The 22,227-nt window shown below is 42.3% G+C and overlaps 1 long non-coding RNA gene across 1 annotated transcript in view; it reads right to left on the reverse strand.

The window, feature by feature from the left end:
- LOC107130557 (uncharacterized) overlaps window positions 1-22,227 on the reverse strand; it is a 39,774-nt gene that overhangs the window by 13,278 nt on the left and 4,269 nt on the right. Inside the window, exons 2-4 of the long non-coding RNA XR_006700296.3 lie at window positions 19,432-19,504; window positions 8,754-8,796; window positions 3,415-4,691 (exon numbers count right to left, since the gene is read on the reverse strand). This is a non-coding gene — a long non-coding RNA (uncharacterized lncRNA). The remainder of the gene's footprint in view (window positions 1-3,414; window positions 4,692-8,753; window positions 8,797-19,431; window positions 19,505-22,227) is intronic.

Raw genomic sequence — 22,227 nt, forward strand, 5'->3', positions numbered from 1 at the left:
CAGAACCCACCTCCAACCTCGGGTACTATAATTTGACATGAGATTTCAGGGGGGACACAGACCCAGTATCACTTAGCTTCCTCTTGTGTAAAATGGGGAAACAATCTACCTCATACAATGGTTATAAATATTAAATGAGGTACCATGTATAAAGTGCTTCTGACAGTAAGCACTAATCAAATACAGCTATTTTATTTCATAGCTCTCTTTATACAGAGAAAGCAGGCCTCAAGTTCAGAGCCTTTAACAGTATCTAGCTAGAATGTTTAATTTTTGTTTTCATTATATTAATTGGCTATTTGCACGAGTGATAAAACATTTGCTTTAAAAATGAACGCATTTAGAAAGAAATACTTGGGCGGGCGCAGTGGTTCATGCCTGTAATCCCAGCACTTTGGGAGGCCAAGGTGGGCAGATCATGAGGTCAGGAGATCGAGACCATCCTGGCTAACACGGTGAAACCCCGTCTCTACTAAAAAATACAAAAAATTAGCCAGGCGTGGTGGCGGGTGCCTATAGTCCCAGCTACTGGGGAGGCTGAGGCAGGAGAATGGTGGGAACCCGGGAGGCGGAGCTTGCAATGAGCCGAGATTGTGCCACTGCACTCCAGCCTGGGCAACAGAGCGAGACTCTGTCTCAAAAAAAAAAAAAAAAAAGAAGAAGAAATAAATACTTAAAAGTGTATTACAAAAAAGTTTTTTTTTTTTTTTTTTGAGACGGAGTCTCACGCTGTTGCCCAGGCTGGAGTGCAGTGGCTCGATCTCGGCTCACTGCAAGCTCCGCCTCCTGGGTTCACGCCATTCTCCTGCCTCAGCCTCCTGAGTAGCTGGGACTACAGGCGCCCGCCACCGCGCCCGGCTAATTTTTTGTATTTTTAGTAGAGACGGGGTTTCACTGTGGTCTCGATCTCCTGACCTTGTGATCCGCCCACCTCGGCCTCCCAAAGTGCTGGGATTACAGGCTTGAGCCACCGCGCCCGGCCTACAAAAAAGTTTTAATAAGTGCAGGCGATACACAGGTATAGAAAAAAATGTGAAGATATGGTAAAAATGATGAAAGTGGTATGTGAAAGTCTGCATAATATAATGAAACTAGACTGTCCGGGACTCCTGGTCTAATGTGATCCGACTGATGAATGCAACCCATGGGAGAAACCAGGTGATTTGCTGAGTAAGTCTGAAGGAACACAGAAGCTTTTAAAGATGGCCAGGTGCAGTGGCTAATGCCTGCGGGAGAACTTTGGGAGGCTGATGTGGGTGGATCATTTCAGCCCAGGAGTTGGAGACCAGTCTAGGCAACATGGCAAAAACCCATAGTAAAAATACAAAAATTAACAGTCTGGGCAACATGTCAAAAACCCATATCTACTAAAAATACAAAAATTAGCCAGGCACGGTGGCATAGTCCCAGCTACTTGGGAGGCTGAGGCAAGAGGATCACCTGAGGCTTGGGAGGTCAAGGCTGCAGTGAGCTGTGATTGGGCCACTGCAGTCCAGCCTGGGAAACAGGGTTAGACCCTGTCTCAAAATAAATAAACAAATGAAGTAAGAAATAAAAGGATACTTCCTCCAGTTTTAAAATTTCTGCCAGAAAGACTTATTGGGAGATTATAGAACAATTATTATATTATAAAACTAATATTTTTAAAATTTGAAAAGTAAAGGAAGTTGTGCATTCTTAACATTTGTTTCAGCACAGCCTTTTCACATCAGTGTAACTCTGAAACTTGGGAAAATGTATTGGATTTGTGAAAACTTTCACGTTTTTCAGGAGGTCCTTATGGGTAGAATACTTTCTCTTGGAATGTTTTACTGACACCAAATTGAAAAAGTGAACCCGCATGTTTCCCTCATTAGAAATAAAAGCCAAGTCTTGCTAACCGATTCGGTACGCATAGAACAGAACAAATTGCTTGGGTTTATTTTATGCTCGGTGCTTGAGAAATCACGGCATGAAATGAAGTTGGGTACAGGCCACATACCCAGTGTGTGTGTCAAGGGGTTTATGTAATGTCCTGCCAACTAGAAATGCAGCCACTCTTTCCTACTCCGGAAAACATCCCTCGCTGGCGAATGAGCAGGACTTCCAGAATGGAAGGGACACAGAACGCAGCTCCGTTGAAATTCTCCCCAGCAAAACAGCCATTTCACTGGGGAAAAACATTTAATTAAATTAATTAATTAATTTTTATTTTTGAGACAGAGTCTCATTCTGTCATCCAGGCTGGAGTGCAGTGGCATGGTATCAGCTCATGCAATCTCTGCCTCCCGGGTTCAAGCGTTTCTCCTGCCTCAGTCTCCTGATTAGCTCAGACTACAGGTGTGCACCACCACACCCAGCTAATTTTTGTATTTTTAGTAGATACGTGGTTTCGCCAAGTTGGCCAGGCTGGCCACAAGCTCCTGACCTCAAGTGATCTGCCCACCTGGGCCTCCCAAAGTGCTGGGATTACAGGTGTGAGCCACTGCGCCCAGCTGAAAAGTATTGTAAAAAGCAAAATACAAACAAGTCATAAAGTCTCCAGAAATTGTCCTAAAACACACAGCAGATGGAGAAACAGTCTTTGAGAAAATGTATAAACAGCCAGGCATGATGGCTCACTCCCGTAATCCCAGAACTTTGGGAGCTTGAGGTGGGCAGATCACCTGAGGTCAGGAGTTTGAGACCAGCCTGGCCAACATGACGAAACCCTGTCTCTACTAAAAATACAAAAATTAGCCAGGCATGGTGGTAGGCGCTTGTAATCACAGCTATTTGGGAGGCTGAGGCAGGAGAATCTCTTGAACCTAGGAGGCGGAGGTTGCAGTCAGCGGAGATCACCAGCCTGGGCAACAGAGTGAGACCCTGTCTCAAAAAAAAAAAAAAAAAGAAAGAAAGAAAGAAAAAAAAAAGGTACTAAACACTGGTAAGAGGAATAGCCAAAGTCTGTGGCCTTTGAGCCACGACCTTGCCTACCCCTCCTCCCCTACAGCTCCAGAAGCTCTATTCTGGGCCCCATGCTCTGGCATATGTGACCAAGAGATGCGATCAAGAAGACAGAGATTCCCGCTCCACTTAACACCCTGTCTGGGGCTGCAATTTCACCTTGGGAGAGTTAAAGCAAACTCAATATGGCCTGAGAAGGCCTCCGTACTTCTATATATGAGTCCTTGTGGATGAACTGCAACTTAGCTTAACAGACAAGATTGAAAACCTAATTTAGGTTTTCATGCCTGTAATCCCAGCACTTTGGGAGACCGAGGTGGATTACCTGACTTCAGGAGTTCAAGACTAGCCTAGCCAACGTGGTGAAACCCCCGTCTCTACTAAAAATACACAAATTACTTTGGGAGGCTGAGCCAATCCCAGCGGCCATACTTCAACCACTCATAAACCGCTACGTGTTGAAACTGTTGAAATAAGGCAAACACCAACCTGCTACCAATCCAGCTGTTCTGTACCTCACTGCCGGTTTCTGTACATCATTTCCCTTGTTTCGTCTGTAAATCTTCCACCGCGTGGCTGTGCTGGAGTCTCAGTGAATCCGCTGTGATTCTGGGGGCTGCCCGATTTGCGAATCGTTCGCTGCTCAATTAAACTCCTTTACATTGAATTCAGCTGAAGTTTTTCTTTTACCAGGAGGGAGGGGCTGCTGGCATTTCTCATCCGCCGCAGCTCCTTATTGCGGAAGATCTATTCCAAGCAAGGGGAGCTAACACGACTAGGGCCTCCTTGCACTTAAAGGGCAGAAGCTCTGCAGCTGGCCGCGAATAAGACGCCTGATTGCCCCTGCCAGCTCTCTCACAGGGCAGAGATTCTATACCAGGGAAGGCAAACCAAGAAGACCAGGGCTGCCACATTATCCTCCCTCAGTGCCCCGCTGTAGAGCAGGGATGTCATTCCAAGAAAAAGGCCGGGTGGTGGTGGTGTTGGGGGAGGGCATGCGGTCAGCGTAAAGAGCTTTGCAGCTCTGCCTGAGGGAACTGACTTTATCTGAAACAGCACCTGGAGAACTGCATGCCTAAGGGTGTTGTCAAAACGGTGGAGACTGCGTGGAGAGCAGCGAAGGAGGCTGGAGCTCCAGAATCTGAGTGGAACGGCAGAGCAGCTTCATAGAACCAGGGCAAGAGCCCAGAGCAGCGCTGCTGGGATCCCAATGAATTCCGGGATCCCAGTCAATTCTGCGAGTTGGGGAGGCTATGCACGTGCACTAGGTTTCACCCATTCAAGGCCAATCAGAGCAGGATGTTGGGCAGACCTGAAAGCTTTCCCCAGGCTGTGCACAGACCAATCAACACAAGGCAGAAGGCTTGTAACCAAATGCAAGTCCAGCTGCTCATTGCCTGCACAGTCCAGTTCATAAGAGTGAGGGCTGATAGAAAGAAGGCGACTTTTATTCCAGAGCTCAGCTGAGGGGAAGAGGTACAGGCTTCTGCCTTAAGGGAACCGCTTCAGCTTTCATGGCAGAAAGCAGAGCCTTTAAGGGGGACTTGGAGTGAGTGCTATGGAGAGGAGGAGGCGCGGGGTCTGCGTGACTCGCGACTTGCTGGCTGCCACCATCGAGGGCAGAGCTGGGTTGTAAAGTAACTGTCATCTTGAGGTAATTTCCTGGTGGGGGAGAATCCCAGAGAGTGCCTGGTTTGGTTCAACATTTGGTCCTTAGAATTTCTAAGGAAACATGTAGTTAGATAACCTCTCAGTGCAGGGAGTGCCTGGTGGAGAGAAGGTAAAGGTTAGAATTGCATTCCTAAAGAGCTAAGTAAGAGGTGAACACGCAGGGAAAAGAGAAAAGATAAAGATAAGTTTTAGGAAAATGGGGTAGTCGTTTACAGTCTCACTGGCACAAGAGGTGTGAACACAACCTCTGAGCAAACACTGGCAGAAAAATAAGCTACTCCAACCCAGGGGTGAGGTCTAGGAAGCCAGGCTTAAAATTAAAATTGCTCTCATTCCTGACTGTCTGGAAGACTGTGTGCATGTCTGAGGCGGAGACATCTCAGGAGTGATTAAAGAGGGACTCTGAGTTACTAGTCCCTGGCTGAAAGTAGAGCCAAACAAAATGTAAATTCCCCAATGTGTGATAGCAACCTCTGAACTACACACACATCCAACAGTAAACGATGAAAATCTAACTAAGGGGCTTAAGCACAACCTTTGACTAACCAGTGACCTATGCAGAGCCAAGAAGGAGAAATATATTAGCAGGGACATCAAAGAGCTTCAATAAAGGAAATTATGTAGGTAACGATAAAAGCTGCATAATTACATGTCTTCATTTTTCTTCTCTTGACTGATTTAAAAAAGCAGTTGCACAAAACAATAGGTATCTAATTGCGGTGTTGGTCCTATAACATACAGAAATGTAATATATTTGACAATAAGAGCACAAAGGAGCCAGGTGGAACCAAGCTGTATTGGTGTAAGGAAATACACAATATGGTATCAGTTAAACCACACACTCCTAAATAACTGAATCAAAGAAGAAAGCACAAGGGAAACTAGAAAATATTTTGAGATAGATACAAATTAAAACCACAACATACCAAAACCTATGGGATCTAGCTAAAAAAGTGCACAGGGGGAAATTTAGAGCTGTGAATGCCTATATTAAAAAGAAGAAAGATCTCAAATCAATAATCTAAACTTGACCTTAAGATGCTTGAAGGAAGGCCGGGCGCGGTGGCTCAAGCCTGTAATCCCAGCACTTTGGGAGGCCGAGGCGGGTGGATCACGAGGTCAGGAGATCGAGACCATCCTGGCTAACACGGTGAAACCCCGTCTCTACTAAAAATACAAAAAAAAAAAAAAAAAAAAAAAACTAGCCGGGCGTGGTGGCGGGCGCCTGTAGTCCCAGCTACTCGGAGGCTGAGGCAGGAGAATGGCGTGAACCTGGGAGGCGGAGCTTGCAGTGAGCCGAGATCGCGCCACTGCACTCCAGCCTGGGTGACACAGCGAGACAAAAAAAAAAAAAAAGATGCTTGAAGAAGAAAAGCAAACTAAATGCAAAACAAGTAGAAGGAAAGAATAAAGAACAGAAATAAATGAAACAGAGAATAGAAAAACAGATAACAGCAACAAAATTAAAAGGTGGTTCTTCGAAAAGATCCACAAAATTTGGAAAACCTTTAACAAGATTGATCAGGAAAAAAGGAGAGAAGACTCAAATGTGAAGAAAAGAGAGAACATCTCTAATGACCTCAAGGAAATAAAAAGGGTTATATGGAAACACTATTGTATGCCAAAAAGTTAGATAACCTAGATGAAACTGGGCAAATTTCTATAAAGACAAATGTTACCAAAACTGGCTCAAAAAGAAATAGAAAATCTGAATAGACCTGTATGAAGCAAAGAGATTGAGTTGGTCATTTTAAAACTTCTTGCAAAAAAAAAAAAAAAAAGACTGGGACCAGATCACTTCACTTCACTTCACTAGTGAAATCTACCAAACATTAAAAGAACTAAGACCAGGTCTTCTCAATTTTTCCAAAAACGAGAGCACTTCCTAACTTGTTATATGAGGCTAATATTATCAAAACCAGACAGTGACATTACGAGAAATCTATAGACTAATATCCCCAAAGAATATAGAGGCGAATATAGAGACGAAATTTCTGGGGGGGGGGGGAAGCTAGAAAACGGAATCCAGCCACACATGAAAAGAAGTATACACCATAACCAAATGGGATTTATCACAGAAATTCAATGTTGGCTTAACGTTTGAAAATTAATTTATGTAATATACTATATCAATGGAATAAAAGACAAAAACCAAAGATTTCAGAAAAAAAAAAAAGCTAAAACCCATTCATGATTTAAAAATGCAGTAATAATTAAAAAAAAAACCAAAACTAACCATCCAACTAAGTAGGAAGGGAAGGGAACTTCATCAATCTGATAAAGAATATCTATTAAAAACCCACAGCTGATATAATATTTAATAACATGATAATATTTCAGAAAGACTAAAAGCTTTTCTTCTAAGTTCAGGCATAAGATAAGCGTGTTTGTTCTCATGGACTGGCACATAGAATCAGGCAAGAAAAAGAAATAAAGGCACCCAGATTGGAAAAAAGAAACAAAATACCTCTATTTCCATATACCATGACCTTGTACATAAAAAATCTTAAAGAATCCACCAAAAAAAGAGGCATTGGAACTAACTATGAGTTCAGTAAGGTTACAGGATACAAGACCATACAAAAATCAGTTGTGTTTCTACACACTAGCAATGAACATTCCAAAAATTAAGAAAACAATTCAATTTTCAATAGCATCGAAAAGAATAAAATGCTTTGGAACAAAGTTAATAAAATGAGTGTAAGACTTGTATACTGAAAACTACAAAACATTGTTGAAATAAGTCAAATAAATGGAAAAACAATTCATATTCATGGATCACAAGATGCTAAGATGGCAATACTCTTTTTTTTGAGACGGAGTCTTGCTCTCTTGCCCAGGTTAGAGTGCAGTGGTGCAATCTTGGCTCACTGCAACCACCACCTCCCAGGCTCAACTGTTTCGCCTGCCTCAGCCTACAAATTAGCTGGGACTACAGGCACGTGCCACCATGCCCGGCTAATATTTGTATTTTCAGTAGACACGAGGTTTCACCATGTTGGCCAGGCGAGTCTCAAACTTCTGACCTCAAGTGATCCACCTACCTCGGACTCACAAAGTGCTGGGATTACAGGCGTGAGCCACTCTGCCCGGCTGGCAATACTCTTTAAATTTATCTCCAGATTCAACACAATGCCTGTCAAAATTCCAGTTGTCTTTTTTTGTAGAAGTTGACAAGATGATCCTAAAATTCATTAGGAAATGCTAAAGACCCAGAATATCCAAAAAATCTTAAAAAAAAAAAAAAAAAATTGGAGGATTCTCACTTCCCAAACTCAAAAATTGTAACACAGCTACAGTAATCGAGACAATGTATTATAGTACTGGTATAAGGAGAAAAACACATAGACCAATAGAATAGAATTGAGATTCCCAAAATTAACCCTTACATTTAATTATGTTTATTGATTTTTGACAAAGGTGACAAGACAACTCAAAGTGAGAAAGAATAGTTTCAACAAATAGTGTTGGGACAACTGGAATCAACATGGAAAAGAATGAATTTGGAACCCTGCCTCATACCACACACGTTTAACTCAAAATAGATTATAAAACTAAACGTAAGAGCCAAAAACGATCACACTCTTTGAAGAACATACAGTAGTCAATCTTTGTGACCTGAGGTCAGATAATGTTTTCTTAAGATTCAAAACCAAAAGCACAAGTGACAAAAGAAAAAATAGATACATTGAACTGAACTGTAACTAAAAGTTAAAACTCTTGTGCTACAAACAAAGCTGTCAAGAAAATGAAAACAACACACAGAATGGGAGAAAATATTTACAAATCATACATCTGATAAGAAACTGGAATCCAGAATATATAAAGAGCATTTATCATTCAATAAAAGACAAATAATTCAGTGGAAAAATGGGCAAAGGATTTGAATATACATTTCTCCAAAGAAGATATCAAATGGCTAATGAGCACATGGAGAGATATTAAAAATCATTAGCCATTCAGGTAATGCAAATCAAAACCACAATGAGATACTACTTTGCACCCATAATAATGGTATAATAATGACTATAATGTAAAATATAACAACTGTTTATGAGAATGTAGAGAAATTGGAATCCTGATACATCGCTGGTAAAATGGCACAGACACTTGCAAAACAGTTTGGCAGTTCCTTAAAATGTTAAACATAGAGTTACCTTATGACGACTGGGCAATTCCACTCCTCCAGTTCCAAGAGAACTGAAAATACATATCCATCCAAACACTTGTCAACAAACATTCATGGCATCATTATTTATACTAGCTAAAAGGTAGAAACCCTCATACATATACCGATGAATGGATAAGTAAAATGTGGTGTATTCACAATGGAATATTATTTGGCAATAAAAAGGAATGACATGCTATCCCTTGGATGATCCAGAAAACATTATGCTAGGTTAAAAAAAAAAAAAAAAGCCAGTCATAGAAGACCACACCGTATGATTTCATTTCTAGAAAATATCCAGAATAGGCCAGGCATGGTGGCTCACGCTTGTAATCATAGCACTTTGGGAGGCTGAGGCAGGAGGATCTCTTGAGCCCGGGAGTTAGAGACCAGCCCGGGCAACGTAGGGAGACTCCATCTCCACAAAAAATTTTTAAAAAAAATTAGTAGGGCATGGTGGCACGTGTTGGTAGTCCCAGCTACTTGGGAGGCTTAGGTGGGAGGATCACTTGAGCTCAGGAGGTTGAGGCTGCAGTGCAGTGAGCTGTGAGCTATGATCACACCACTACACTACAGCCTGAATGACAGAGCAAGACCCTGTCTCAAAAATAAATAAATACATATCTAGAATAGGCAAATAGCTAGAGACAGAAAGATTAGTGGTTGCTTGCAGATAGAGCGAGAAGGAATAGAGAATGACTGCATGGGTACAGAATTTCTTTGGGGGGAACAAAAATGTTCTAAAATTAGATTGTAATGACGTAATGACAGGTGGCCAATCCTGTAATTATACTAAAAAAATCACTGAATTGTACACTTTAAAAGGGTAGATTATATGGTAAAAGCAGTAAAATTATTTTTAAAAATGATAGATGAGCAAGATTGCCACTATATGAGAAGGTAAACTGCATATAGTCTTTAGTTTATTACTTACAACAGATTACTGGACATATCTGAAAACTCACTGGGGAACTTCTGTGTGTTATAAACACTTTGTTTAAGAATTTCTATCCTGGGTGGGTGCGATGGCTCACGCCTATAATCCCAGCACTTTGGGAGGCTGAGGAGGGTGGATCATCTGAGATCGGGAGTTTGAGACCAGCCTGACCAACATGGCGAAACCCCGTCTCTACTAAAAATACACAATTAGCCGGACATGGTGGCGTATGCCTGTAATCCCAGCTACTCGGGAGGCTGAGGCAGGAGAATTGCTTCTACCCAGGAGGCAGAGGTTGCAGTGAGCTGAGATTGTGCCATTGAACTCCAACCTGGGCGACAAGAGTAAAACTCTGTCTCAAAAAATAAAAATAAAAAATAAAATAAAAAAGAATTTCCATCCTATATGGTCATGGGAAGAAATAGTAAATTTTACTTTTAATTGTTAACACTGCCTTGAATTTATTCTAAGAGTTTATATTTAACTTCTGTTAGGCAACTCCTTTGAACTTAGTTCCTGAAGTTCTTTCCTGTGTGAATGTTGCTGGAAAGGGGTAGCAGGTAAACACTGCTCTCCATTTCTTTGTTTTGAACATTGAGGAGGTTTGGAAAAGTCAGCTTGATGTCAGGTCACATATAGCAGCACAAATAGGAGTTCTGCAATAATAATAAGAGAAAGATGGAGGATTAAGAGGTTTGGAAATTAATTGCTAATTCTTCTTGTACTGATCCAAGTGTTTTAAGGGCCTTAACCAATTTTATCCTCCCAGTAACTGCATGAGGTAGTGTGTTATTCTGCTGGGAATGCCATAGCAAAGTACCATAGTCTGGGTGACCTAACCAACAGAAATGTATTTTCTCACAGTTCTTGAGGCCCAAACTCTGAGATCAAAGTGTTGGCAGGGTTGATTCCTTCCGAGGACTGTGAGCGAAGGCGTCACTCTCTCCGTGGCTTGTAGACGGCTGTCTTCTTCCTGTGTCTTCACACAGTCTTCTCTCTGTACATCTGTATCCAGATATCCTGATCTTATAAGAACACCAATCATATCAGGTTTAGGGCCCACCCTAATGATCTCATTTAAACTTAATTACTCCTTTAAAGACCCTATCTTCAAATAAGGCCACATTCTAAGGTACTTTGGGTCAGAAGTGCAACATATGATTTTTATTTTTATTTTTATTTTTGAGATGGAGTCTCCCTCTGTCGCCCAGCCTGGGTGTGCAATGGCACGGTCTCAGCTCACTGCAACCTCTGCTTCCGAGTCTCAGCTCGCTGCAACCTCTGCTTCCGAGGTTCAAGCGATTCTCCTGCCTCAGCCTCCCAAGTAGCTGGGACTACAGGTGTGCGCCACCACGCCCAGTTAAATTTTTTGTATTTTTAGTAGAGATGGAGTTTCGTCATGTCAGCCAGGCTGGTCTCGAAATCCTGACCTCAGGTGATCCACCCACCTTGGCCTCCCAGAGCGCTGGGATTACAGGCCTGAACCACCATGCCCGACCTACATAAGAATTTTTTTTTAGGAGAGAAATAATTCAGCTCACAACAGGCAGGTACTGTTATTATTATACATCCCCTTCCCTGCTGTTAGAAGAGGTAAGAGCACAGGTTTCTATGAGAAAGTCCTGGGGAACATAGGCAGAGAGTGATGGAGACATATTGAGGATGGAGTGATGATGTTTTCAGGTGAAACACAAGACTGAAATAAAGGAAAAGATTTGGAGTCACAAGTGGTTAGGCTGCTGGCCGGTGGCCTGGTAGAGTCTGAGGTCATGAAGGAATGTCGAGCCAGCAGTCCATGGTCTGATGAAAGCATTTCACAACATTGTGCCTACTGAATACAGCTCAAATTTCTTAGTCAATTGGCTTAAATCTAACTTAACTCTATTCCCTGTACAGGTGTACTTAAGATGGTGAGTACAAGCATACCTCTGCTTCCAAGGGGGACACCCTTGCCCACAGCCCCTGCTTCTCTCCCTGAGTCCAGCATTGCTGGTTGAAGTAGGCACGGGCATCTGCTGGCCTGACATGCAAAAATGGACCAGTCCAGCAAGACTCCTACTTTTAGGACTAGAAATGGGCAAGACAACAAAAAGTAGGAGCAGGGGGAATGTGATTCGGAGACAGGGGTCAGAGTGGCCACTAGGCCACTTCCAGGTCAAAGCTAAGATTGAACATTCCTGGATAAGGCAGAAGAAGCTGGCTGAAAGAGAACTGAACAATGCAGAAAAGCATGCCAGAGACTATAGATTCTGTGAGTGGATCTGAAGACGATCAGGGGTCTCCAGAGTCACATCCATCTCCCCAGTCCAAATATATTCTTAAAAGGAACCATCTTCCCCAGAAACCCACTGACTGCAAGAATTTGAATGGATCCTTTTATTTGCAATGACAATACCCAGTTGAAGCAATACTCCTTTCCTAAGAATTCCTTCATTCCATTATTGGATACTGCCATGGTCTCAATGCTTGTGTCCCCCCAGAATTCATATGTGGAGACCTAATCCCCAGTGCACTAGTATTAAGAGGAGAGACCTTTAGGAGGTGATTAGGTCATGAGGGTGGAGCCCTCATGAACGGGATTAGTGCCCTTATAAAAAAGGCCTGAGGAAATTGTTTGCCCCTTGCATCATGCGAGATCACAACAGGAAAGTGCCATCTATAAAGCAAAGAGCAAGCCCTCATCAGACACTGTATCTGCTTGTACTGATCTTAGACTTTGCACAATCTAGTACTGTAAGAAATAACTTTCTGTTGTTTATTAAACGACTCAGTCTAAGGTATTTGGCCATGGTAGCCTGAATGGACTGTGACAGGCACTCATGTGCTAGGTGCTATTTGGGGCAATGAAGATTCAATACTAGATAAGACCCTTGCATAGAGCTGATTTGCTTGTGGTCGTAGATGGTAATGTTCGATACTCACTATTGGATTACTCACCACAGCTCCATGCCCCGCACTGGCCCATCCTGGCCACAAGCTTTTCACTCACACTGTTCACAGTATTTTCTCATCATAGAATTCCCTTCACCAGCTAAAATCATACCCGATTTCCTAGTCCAGCTCAAATGCTACTTCTTCCTTATAGCTTTCTAGAATGTCTCAGACAAGGTTAATTTCCCTCTTTCCTACGTCACTTAACACTTCTGTGGCCATCGTGGCTCTATGCCATTTGGCCTTAGAGTTCAAGTTATTTACATGCCTAATCATCTTCAGCAATGTAAACTCCTAAAGAACCAGAAATGAGCCTGATTCCCCCTCTTCCTAGGGCTTCTCATGGAACCTTCCCCATATGACCCATTCAATGAATATCGGTTAAAATTAAGTTCAACCTATGAGGAGCCAGTGAGGGAGAAAGTGAGCAGGACATTGACCTTCGTCCCTTATTCCCAGCTTCCATATCCAAGAATATGACCCACCCTGTCTCCTAAAGTAAAATGAAATGGTGATGCATAATGAAAGGCTTCAGTCTAGCTGCCCTCCTACAAATCTAAATTATCACCAGCTCATGGATAAGCTAGTTGTTTTTCAGCCTTGGCATGTGGTCAGAATTGCACAGCTAGGAAGAAAGCATAATAAAACACTTCCAAGTTCTTTGAACTGGCAAAACTGTGTTTATACAATTACATGAAAACAAGCTAATGTGATGGCACTGCGGACATTTAATGATGTTGGGGTCAGGAAATTACAGTTCCCTGGTTCTATGTTTTACTGCAGAGTGGTTTGCATCTCATCAGAAAAGAATCTCACTTTGGAGTTAGCCCTTCATGCACGGGGCTTGCTACAAATAAGGGGCTGGGGAAATAAATTCTTAAGTGAATTTTATTTCTTCCTGAGAGGTGAATATGATAAATGGATTTAGCTTCTGGGATGCACCAGAAAATTCCTCTACTGATGTGCAGGTGGCAGCAATGTGGAGAATAATAAAAGATACCTTCTGTGCCTTTTGTATGTGTGTCCAGGATTTTTTTCAACCACTTCTTCTGTGGAGCCCCACGGACCTTGCCAAGACCTCCTGGACATGGGCCAGAGATGAGCTAATGCAGTACTAGAAAGAGCACTGAACTCGCAATTGGAAGACCTAATTAAAGACTCAGGCACTGAGCAGTCAGGGGATCTTGGGCATCTTGCTGGACTTCTTTAAATCTTAGATTGTTCATCTGTATGCTCAATAATGGTTAAGGTCCCTTCCATAGTTTTGAGCTGAATCTATGTCAGTTGGTTTGACTGTTGTCCCACATCTACAAAATTACTGCAGCTGACCCATCAACATTAGTGTTATTCTTCTAATTACACCAATTCATACACATGTTCTGACCTGGCTCTTTTTGTGACTAATGCTGCATCTTTCAAACGGTGGCCTGGGGTAATGCGATTTGGCTGGGACTGTGACACTGTGTCCATACATGGTATTAGGGGCACAGCTTCCAGGATTGCTATTATCTCCCTAGCAGCATATTCGAATACATAGTTCATTCATGTGATCATCGGCCTTCAAGGATTTTATCACAGTATTATTTTTAAACTCAAACAAACTAAATGTTCAAGTATTTAAGCTGAGAGGTTGGTTGAGGGATACATTTTCTGTGCAGGGGTGATCACTTGTAAAAATAAGGAGATTTGACACAATTATAGGAAAATGGTAAATCTGCCTTCAGAAATGTTTACCCCTTGGGCATCTCTAAAATGCTCTTCTTGGAATCCATGTCTTTGAAACATGGACCAACGAGACTATGAAGTGCAGCATTCCTGAGACCAAACTGCCCAGATGGAATCCAAAACAGATTTGCAATGCATTGGGAAGACTGTAGCTGGGAATGGCACTGCATGCCTATAACCTCAGCTACTTGGGAGGCTGAGGTAGGAGGATCGCTTGAGCCCAGGAGTTCAAGAACAGCCTGGGCAACATAGCAAGATCTTGTCTCATAAAAAAAAAAAAAAAAAAGGATTATAAGATACAGATGCTAAGAGGGATTGTGTCAGTAAACCTACTTTATTTTTGACATCTAGTGCTATAGATGCTTTCAAACGCTATCCCTTTAAAGGTTGCCTTTTTTGGAGTCACAGGTCACAGCTCACTGAGGTCGCAGCAGTGGAAGGTGGAGCGCTGTGGAAAGCAATTAGCAATATCTATTGAAAGTCATTAATGCATCCAAATCTCTTCATCAAGTAACTCTACTCTCAGAAATCTATCCCAACATTATAAAGAGATGGTCAAAAATGTATGTATAAGAGATGTTTCTAACAAAAATTAAAAGCAACAGGAAAATGATTCAGTACAGTATGTGATAGAAAATGTCACTAAAATGATGCTCCTGAAGACTGTTCTAATAAGATACAGAAATTTGTATGCAGTCTTAGTAAAGAAATGAGGTTGTGAGTTTTATGTACAATATTTTTCAACACACATGAAGATAAATGCAAGACAAAAAGTTAACAGAGGGGCCAGGCACAGTGGCTGACACCTGTAATCCCAGCACTTTGGGAGGTGAAGGTGGGAGGATTGCTTGAGCCCAGGAGTTCGAGACCACCTTGGGCAACATGGCAAAAACCTGTCTCTACAAAAAATAAAAAAGTTAGCCAGGTATGCTGGTGCACATCTGTAGTCCCAGCTACTCTGGAGGCCGTGGTGGGAAGATCCCTTGAACCCGGGAGGTGGAGTGCTGAGATCGGGCCACTGCACTCCAGACTAGGTGATGGAGTGAGACCCTGTCTCAGAAAAATAAGGCTGGGTGCAGTGACTCATGCTTGTAATCCCAGCATTTTGGAAGGCTGAGGTGGGCAGATCACTTGAGGTCAGGAGTTTGAGACCAGCCTGGCCAACATGGTGATACCCCATTTCTACTTAAAATACAAAAATTAGATGGGCTTTGGTGGCATGTGCCATAGTCCCAGCTAGTCAGGGGGCTGAGGCAAGAGAATCACTTGAATTTGGGAAGTGGAGGTTGCAGTGAGTAGAGATCATGCCACTGCACTCCAGCCTGGGTGACAAAGCAAGACTTCACCTCAATAAAAATAAAATAAAATAAAATAAGGTAAAAAGCTAACAGAGATTACTTTAGATTTGGGAGGATGCGTGATTTTTCCCTTCTCCTTAATACTTCACTCCGTTTCACAAATACCCACAATAAGCTTTACCTTAAAGTTTTTATAATAATAAATTTGTAAAATTATAGAAGTCATTTAAGAAAAACAGCTGCTGTTCATCCTTTAATTACTTGTTCCTTATTTGAGATTGCCTTGTCTCTCAGTTCATCACCTGCTTCTTCTCTCCCTGCAGAACATCAAAGCCACAGAATTGACTTCTGCTGGTGATGACTGCAAATCTCACAGCCCATAAAGCCAGGTTTAATGGAAAATCCCAAGATGGTGAGGACAACAGCCTATTTATTTTCAAATGATTATTTAAGGATAACAGAAAGAAACACTGCAAGATGGGCATTCATGGATAACTCTGGCTCTGAATCCCTGAGCAAAGTCAAGGACCAGAGAGAGCAGACCAGTGCCAGCACAACTTGATCCTACAGGAAGGCAAGGATGGTTTCACACTTTTTTGAAACAGGCTTTTCTGTGGGAGCTCCAAACTCTTGGAAGATTCCAATGTTTCCCTCCTAAATTAACCCATCCTAAAATAGTCAAGGTGGAGCCAAGGAAAATCAGAGAGCAGACTTTAAGCTTTGGATTTTGGGGCCACATCCAGAATATGAGCTTTTTCCACAAGTTTGTCTTGAGGGGTAACAGCGAGTGTGCTTTGAAGTGATATTTCCCAGGGTAGTTACATCTCTCAGTAATGAAGTTATTGGCAGTGTTACTTTCCTTTTGATGCTTTTCTGTATTTTCTAATCTGAGTGAGTTTGTGTTGCTTTTATAAGGAAAAGAATAATTTTTATTTTTAACATCATAATTGAGGGCAATATGTAAAAAAGGTGCATAGGAAAGAAGACTCAGAAGGTGGTGAAGTAAGATTTTATATATATACTTACTTATAATAAATTATATATATAATACTTTCTTTGCATTTCCTAATTGCTTTTTAATGGAACTACATTCCATTTCCCATCAGAAAAATACACATTTATTTAAACGTAACTGAGTCCTAAAGTTCCAAATGAACTCTAGAGAAATGTTTATTTTCACTGATGGATATTCTTTTATTTCTGGGGTAGGAGGAGGAATTCATTGGCTCCAGATCATTAGACATCCACATAACTCAAGCTGGATGCTGTCTTAAGAATTTACTGAGCACTTTACCTAGGACTGCACTAGTCTATTTGTTTCACTCATTTATTCGTGCAACATACATTTTGTATATTCTATGCTTAAAAAAAAATTGAGATGGAGTCTTGCTCTGTTACCCAGGCTGGAATACAGTGGCATGATCATAGCTGACTACAGCCTCAAACTCCTGAGCTTAAGCCATGCTCCTGCCTCAGCCTCCCAAGTAGCTGGGACTACAGGTGTGCTCCATCACACCTGGCTAATTTTTTATTTTACTTTATTTATTTCATTTATTTATGTTCTGAAGAGAAGGGGGCCTCACTATGTTGCCCAGGCTGGTCTCAACCTCCAGGCTTCAAGTATCTTCCCACTTCGTCCTCCCAAAGTGCTGGGATTATAGGTATGGGCCACTGCACTCAGTCATAATAGTCTTTACTTTAAGTGTATTGATAAATACGTTTGTCTGTATGCTGAAGGAACTTTCTGTCTTGCTGAGAATATAGACTAATTAATCAACAATTATAGTTCAGCAGTGGTTCTTAAAATTAAGCATACATCAGGCCAGGCACAGCAGCTCACGTCTGTAATCCCAGCACTTTCAGAGAGTGAGGTGGGTGGATCACTTGAGGTCAGGAGTTCGAGACCAGCCTGGCCAATATGGCGAAACCCCGCTTCTACTAAAAATACAAAAGTTAGCCGGACATGGTGACATGCGCCTGTAGTCCCAGCTACTTGGGAGGCTGAGGCAGGAGAATTGCTTGAACTGGGGAGGCAGAGGTTGCAGTGAGCCAAGATTGTGCCACTGCACTCCAGCCTGGGAGACAGAGGGAGGCTCCGTCTAAAAAAAAAAAAATTACGTATTTACGTATGCATGAGAATCATCAGGAGGGCTTTTTAAATCACAGATTGGGGGACTATACCCCAGAGTTACTGACTCAGTCTTCAGCCAGTCTGGGAATCCCAGGAAATGCTGCTATGGCTGGCCTAGGGCTCACACTTGGAGAACCACTGCAATATTAGTGCTTGAAAGAGAGGTATATAGGGTGCAGTGCGACCACCTCCAATGGTGTATTAGTGTTGAAAGCTGTGAAAGTGGAAATGAGATGGCAGAGAGCATGGGCCCACAAGGCAGAATTTGCAATCAGCCCCTTAGAATCCTGGAAGCCTTAGTTACTAGGTAGCTCTTCTCTTTCAGGGCCTGGCAACAGCTATTACCTCCTTCCCTGCTACTCTCTGGGACAGAATTCCGCCAACTCCATTTCTCTCCTGCGTCCTCTCAAGAATCTCTTTAAACTCCAAAGAAATCAGAAGGGGTTCTACATCCTCTGAAGAGGTTAGACTGCAGGCTGTAGGTGGCTAGGAACTGGCCTCAAAACCAAAAGGACCCCACATCATTAAAACAGTTCTGATGCCATTAGACATACAAGGAACATAACCTCACCACTCTTGAGTCAGGCACCAAACCACAAGGCCCTTCAAGAAGGAGGCTTCACTAATAATAGCATCATTGGCCCTGGCAGAGACTCTTCCAAATGCTTGTGTAGGTGGAGATGGGAGGGAAGAAAAGGGCCCACATCCCCGCGGCTGAAAATGCCTGTAAAGTTGACTGTGTGGGATAGATCCTTTGCTGTAGCTGCAGCGACCCCCATTTAGTGACTCTGTGAGTACCTAATGTAACCAGTGGTTTTTCCTAAGTCTGTGTAATCATAAAATGTTGTAAAGCGTTGCTATATTATTTAGTAAGGCCACATATAAAATACCTTCTGGATGAAGGTCAACTAGATGATTACAGTGTTCCCTGAGTGGACTTTCAGCTGTCAAACAGAAGTGGCATGAGCTTTAATTTCTCCAACTGTGAACCTTGTATTTTGTCAGCTGGGTAGATTTAAATGTACCAGGAGAGCTAGTCCTTTAAAGTGACCCACAGAATAGATAATCTTGCAGTAGTAGACTCATTCTCTAGTTTGTATTTAATATCAACTTGGAGTTTTATGTATTGCATGCGAGGGGTTATATCTGCAATTTTTAATAAGTCTATAAAGGCGAGAGTCAGTACACCACAATATTGTATTTCTTTCTTGAACAAATGTGTGTGTGTAAGGAATAAATGTGAGAATAAAAATAGCATATAGAGAGGCCAGGTGCGGTGGCTCACACCTATAATCCCAGCACTTAGGGAGGCCGAGGCGTGTGGATCACCCTCTGAGGTCAGGAGTTCAAGACCAGCCTGGCCAACATAGTGAAACCCCATCTCTACCAAAAATACACAAAATTAGCTGGGCATGGTGATGGGCACCTGTAATCCCAGCTACTCAGGAGGCTGAGACAGGAGAATCGCTTGAACCTGGGAAGCAGAGGTTGCAGTGAGCCGAAATAGTGCCATTGCACTCCAGCCTGGGCAACAAGAGCAAAACTCCATTTAAAAAAAAAAAAGAAAGGCATATAGAGAAGAAATTTGGGGTAAAATTCTTCGCAGGTTTCTCTTTTAATCTAGTACATTTTGCTCGTCACTTACTTCCTTCCCTTTCTTGTCTTGCAGTTGATCTCATTTTTCTTCCTCCGTATCTGAGGAATGGCCTATCCAGGGACTGGCAAAAGGAGAAAAACAAGATGTAGAGGAAAGAGACCGAGAATATCCCAGTGTCAATAGTTCCCCCAAAGTGCTTCATTTTGGCTCCAGGTAAGTTATAATCAACTGAAGCTCTCTTTGGTACATTAATTCAGGGTGTCAGGTGTCAAAATCTATATTTCAAAGTGCTTTCCTTGCATGTAAGAATACACTGGGCCAGGCACGGTGGCTCACGCCTGTAATCCCAGCAATTTGAGAGGCCAAGACGGGCAGATCACCTGAGGTCAGGAGTTTGAGAACAGCCTGGCCAACATGGCGAAACCCTGTCTCTACTAAAAATACAAAAATTAGCTGGGTGTGGTGGTGAGTGCCTGTAATCCCAGCTACTCAGGAGACTGAGGCAGGAGAATCGCTTGAACCTGGGCGGCGGAGGTTGGCAGTGAGCCAAGATCGTGCCACTGCACTCCAGCCTGGGCGACAGAGAGAGACTCCATGTCTAAAAAACAAAAACAAAAACGAAACAAAACAAAAAAACACTAGTCTGGCAGGACTTGAGTTCATGTTTTCTTTCCTTTTTTGAGACAGGGTCTCGCTTTGTTGCCCAGGCTGGAATACAGTGGCATGATCTTGGCTCACTGCAACCTCTACCGCCTGGGCTCAAGCAATTCTCCTGCCTCAACCTCCCAAGCAGCTGGGAGTACAAATGCGCACCACCACGCCCAGCTAATTTTTGTATTTTTAGTAGAGCCAGGGTTTCACCATATTGGCGAGGCTGGTCTTGAACTCCCGGCCTCAAGTGATCCACCTGCCTCGGCCTCCCAAAGTGTTAGGATTACAGGCATGAGCCACCGCACCCAGCTGAGTTCATGTTTTCTGTGTGCAATGCAATGATGAGGTGGAAACTGTTATACCCAGTTTACAGATAGGAAAACACAGATGATAAAAATAGAAATATTTGTTTTTGTTTTTTTTTTAAATGGCCATTTAGTTTTTAAATAGCAAAAATGTCCTGGGAAATATGCTTGACTACATGTGGGAAAAAAAGTTAGATTTTTCTTCTTAGCACATACCTAAGTAAATTCCAGAAGAGAATAAGGAGATTAACTGTAAACATCGAAAATACAAAACTACTAGATGAATAGAATGAATATTTACCTAATTTCAAATATAGTAGAATTTTCTAACAAAAGCCATGAAAAAAATTACTTCTTTTGATAATATGCATCTTTTAAAAGTTCCATTTAACAGTACTGAAAACAAAATATAAATGTGGAAAATAAGTTTAAAGAAATATTTGCAACATACATGAATAGAGAGATGGTGTACTATAAAAAGAAATTTTAAAAATTAGGGCCAGATGCAGTGGTTCACGCCTGTAATCCCAGCACTTTGGGAGGCCAAGGTGGGTGGATTATTTGAGGTCAGGAGTTAGAGACCAGCCTGGCCAACATGGTGAAATCCTGTCTCTACTAAATATACAAAAATTAGCCTGGTGTCATGGTGCATGCCTGTAGCCCCAGCTACTTGGGAAGCTGAGGCACGAGAATAGCTTGAACCGGGGAGGTGGAGGTTGCAGTGAGCCGAGGTCGAGACATTGCACTCCAGCCTGGGCAACAAGAGCTATACTCTGTCTCAAATTAAAAAATAATAAGGCCGGGCGCGGTGGCTCAAGCCTGTAATCCCAGCACTTTGGGAGGCCGAGACGGGCGGATCACGAGGTCAGGAGATCGAGACCATCCTGGCTAACACAATGAAACCCCATCTCCACTAAAAATACAAAAAAATTAGCCGGGCGTGGTGGCGGCGCCTGTAGTCCCAGCTACTCGGGAGGCTGAGGCAGGAGAATGGCGGGAACCCGGGAGGCGGAGCTTGCAGTGAGCCGAGATCGCGCCACTGCACTCCAGCCTGGGCGACAGAGCGAGACTCCGCCTCAAAAAAAAAAAAAAAAAAATTAAACTAAACAATCACCACCCGAAAGGGAGCATGGGGAAGTAACCAAGTATTTTTGAACAGAAGAATTTGACTTTATATCCTCAGGTTAAAGACAAAAACTGTAAGTAATTATTGTAGCTAGTAGGTTTGTAGGTTTGTTTTTACAGTGTTATGTGTTAGCAGTTCTGAAACTATGTATATTCTAGGATTGACAAAGTAATGGAATCCAGGGTTTTGTACTATCAAAGAATGGAATTACAAATACATGAAGGGAGAAAGCTACAAAGCATCTTGTAGTGTTGGATTGGAATTGGAGGTATCAGTCTAAATACATAGCTTTAAATATGTAGTTATAGAAATCAATATGAATCTCAGGACACAGACAAATACCTGGCTCTGTTTGCTGAGAGTGTCTAAAAGCAATGACATTTGGTAGCAGTGAGCACATTTAGTGCCCAGGCATGGTTTTTAAACACCACCCTCCACTGAAAGGAACCAGAGCTCCTTGGAGAGTTGGCTGATTCCAAAAATGAAACATTTTGCTGTGCAAGTAAGTAAAGAAATGCTCAAAGAATAATAGGGACATGTCACAAAGACATAGGAACCAGGTCCAAGAGGCTCCCACTGACCAACTCTGGAACAATTTGAGCATCAAAATAAAAGCGCAGCAGATTATCATTCATAGAATAAAATTACAATCCATGAGTATCTACATTGATATAAATGAATGAATAAATACATAAATAAATAGATGGAGAGAATAAAAAGTGCTTCCTTACAGCAGGATTCAAACTAATAAACAAGGAATGT

Source organism: Macaca fascicularis, chromosome 8, assembly GCF_037993035.2.
Source record: "Macaca fascicularis isolate 582-1 chromosome 8, T2T-MFA8v1.1".
Classification (NCBI taxonomy): domain Eukaryota; kingdom Metazoa; phylum Chordata; class Mammalia; order Primates; family Cercopithecidae; genus Macaca; species Macaca fascicularis.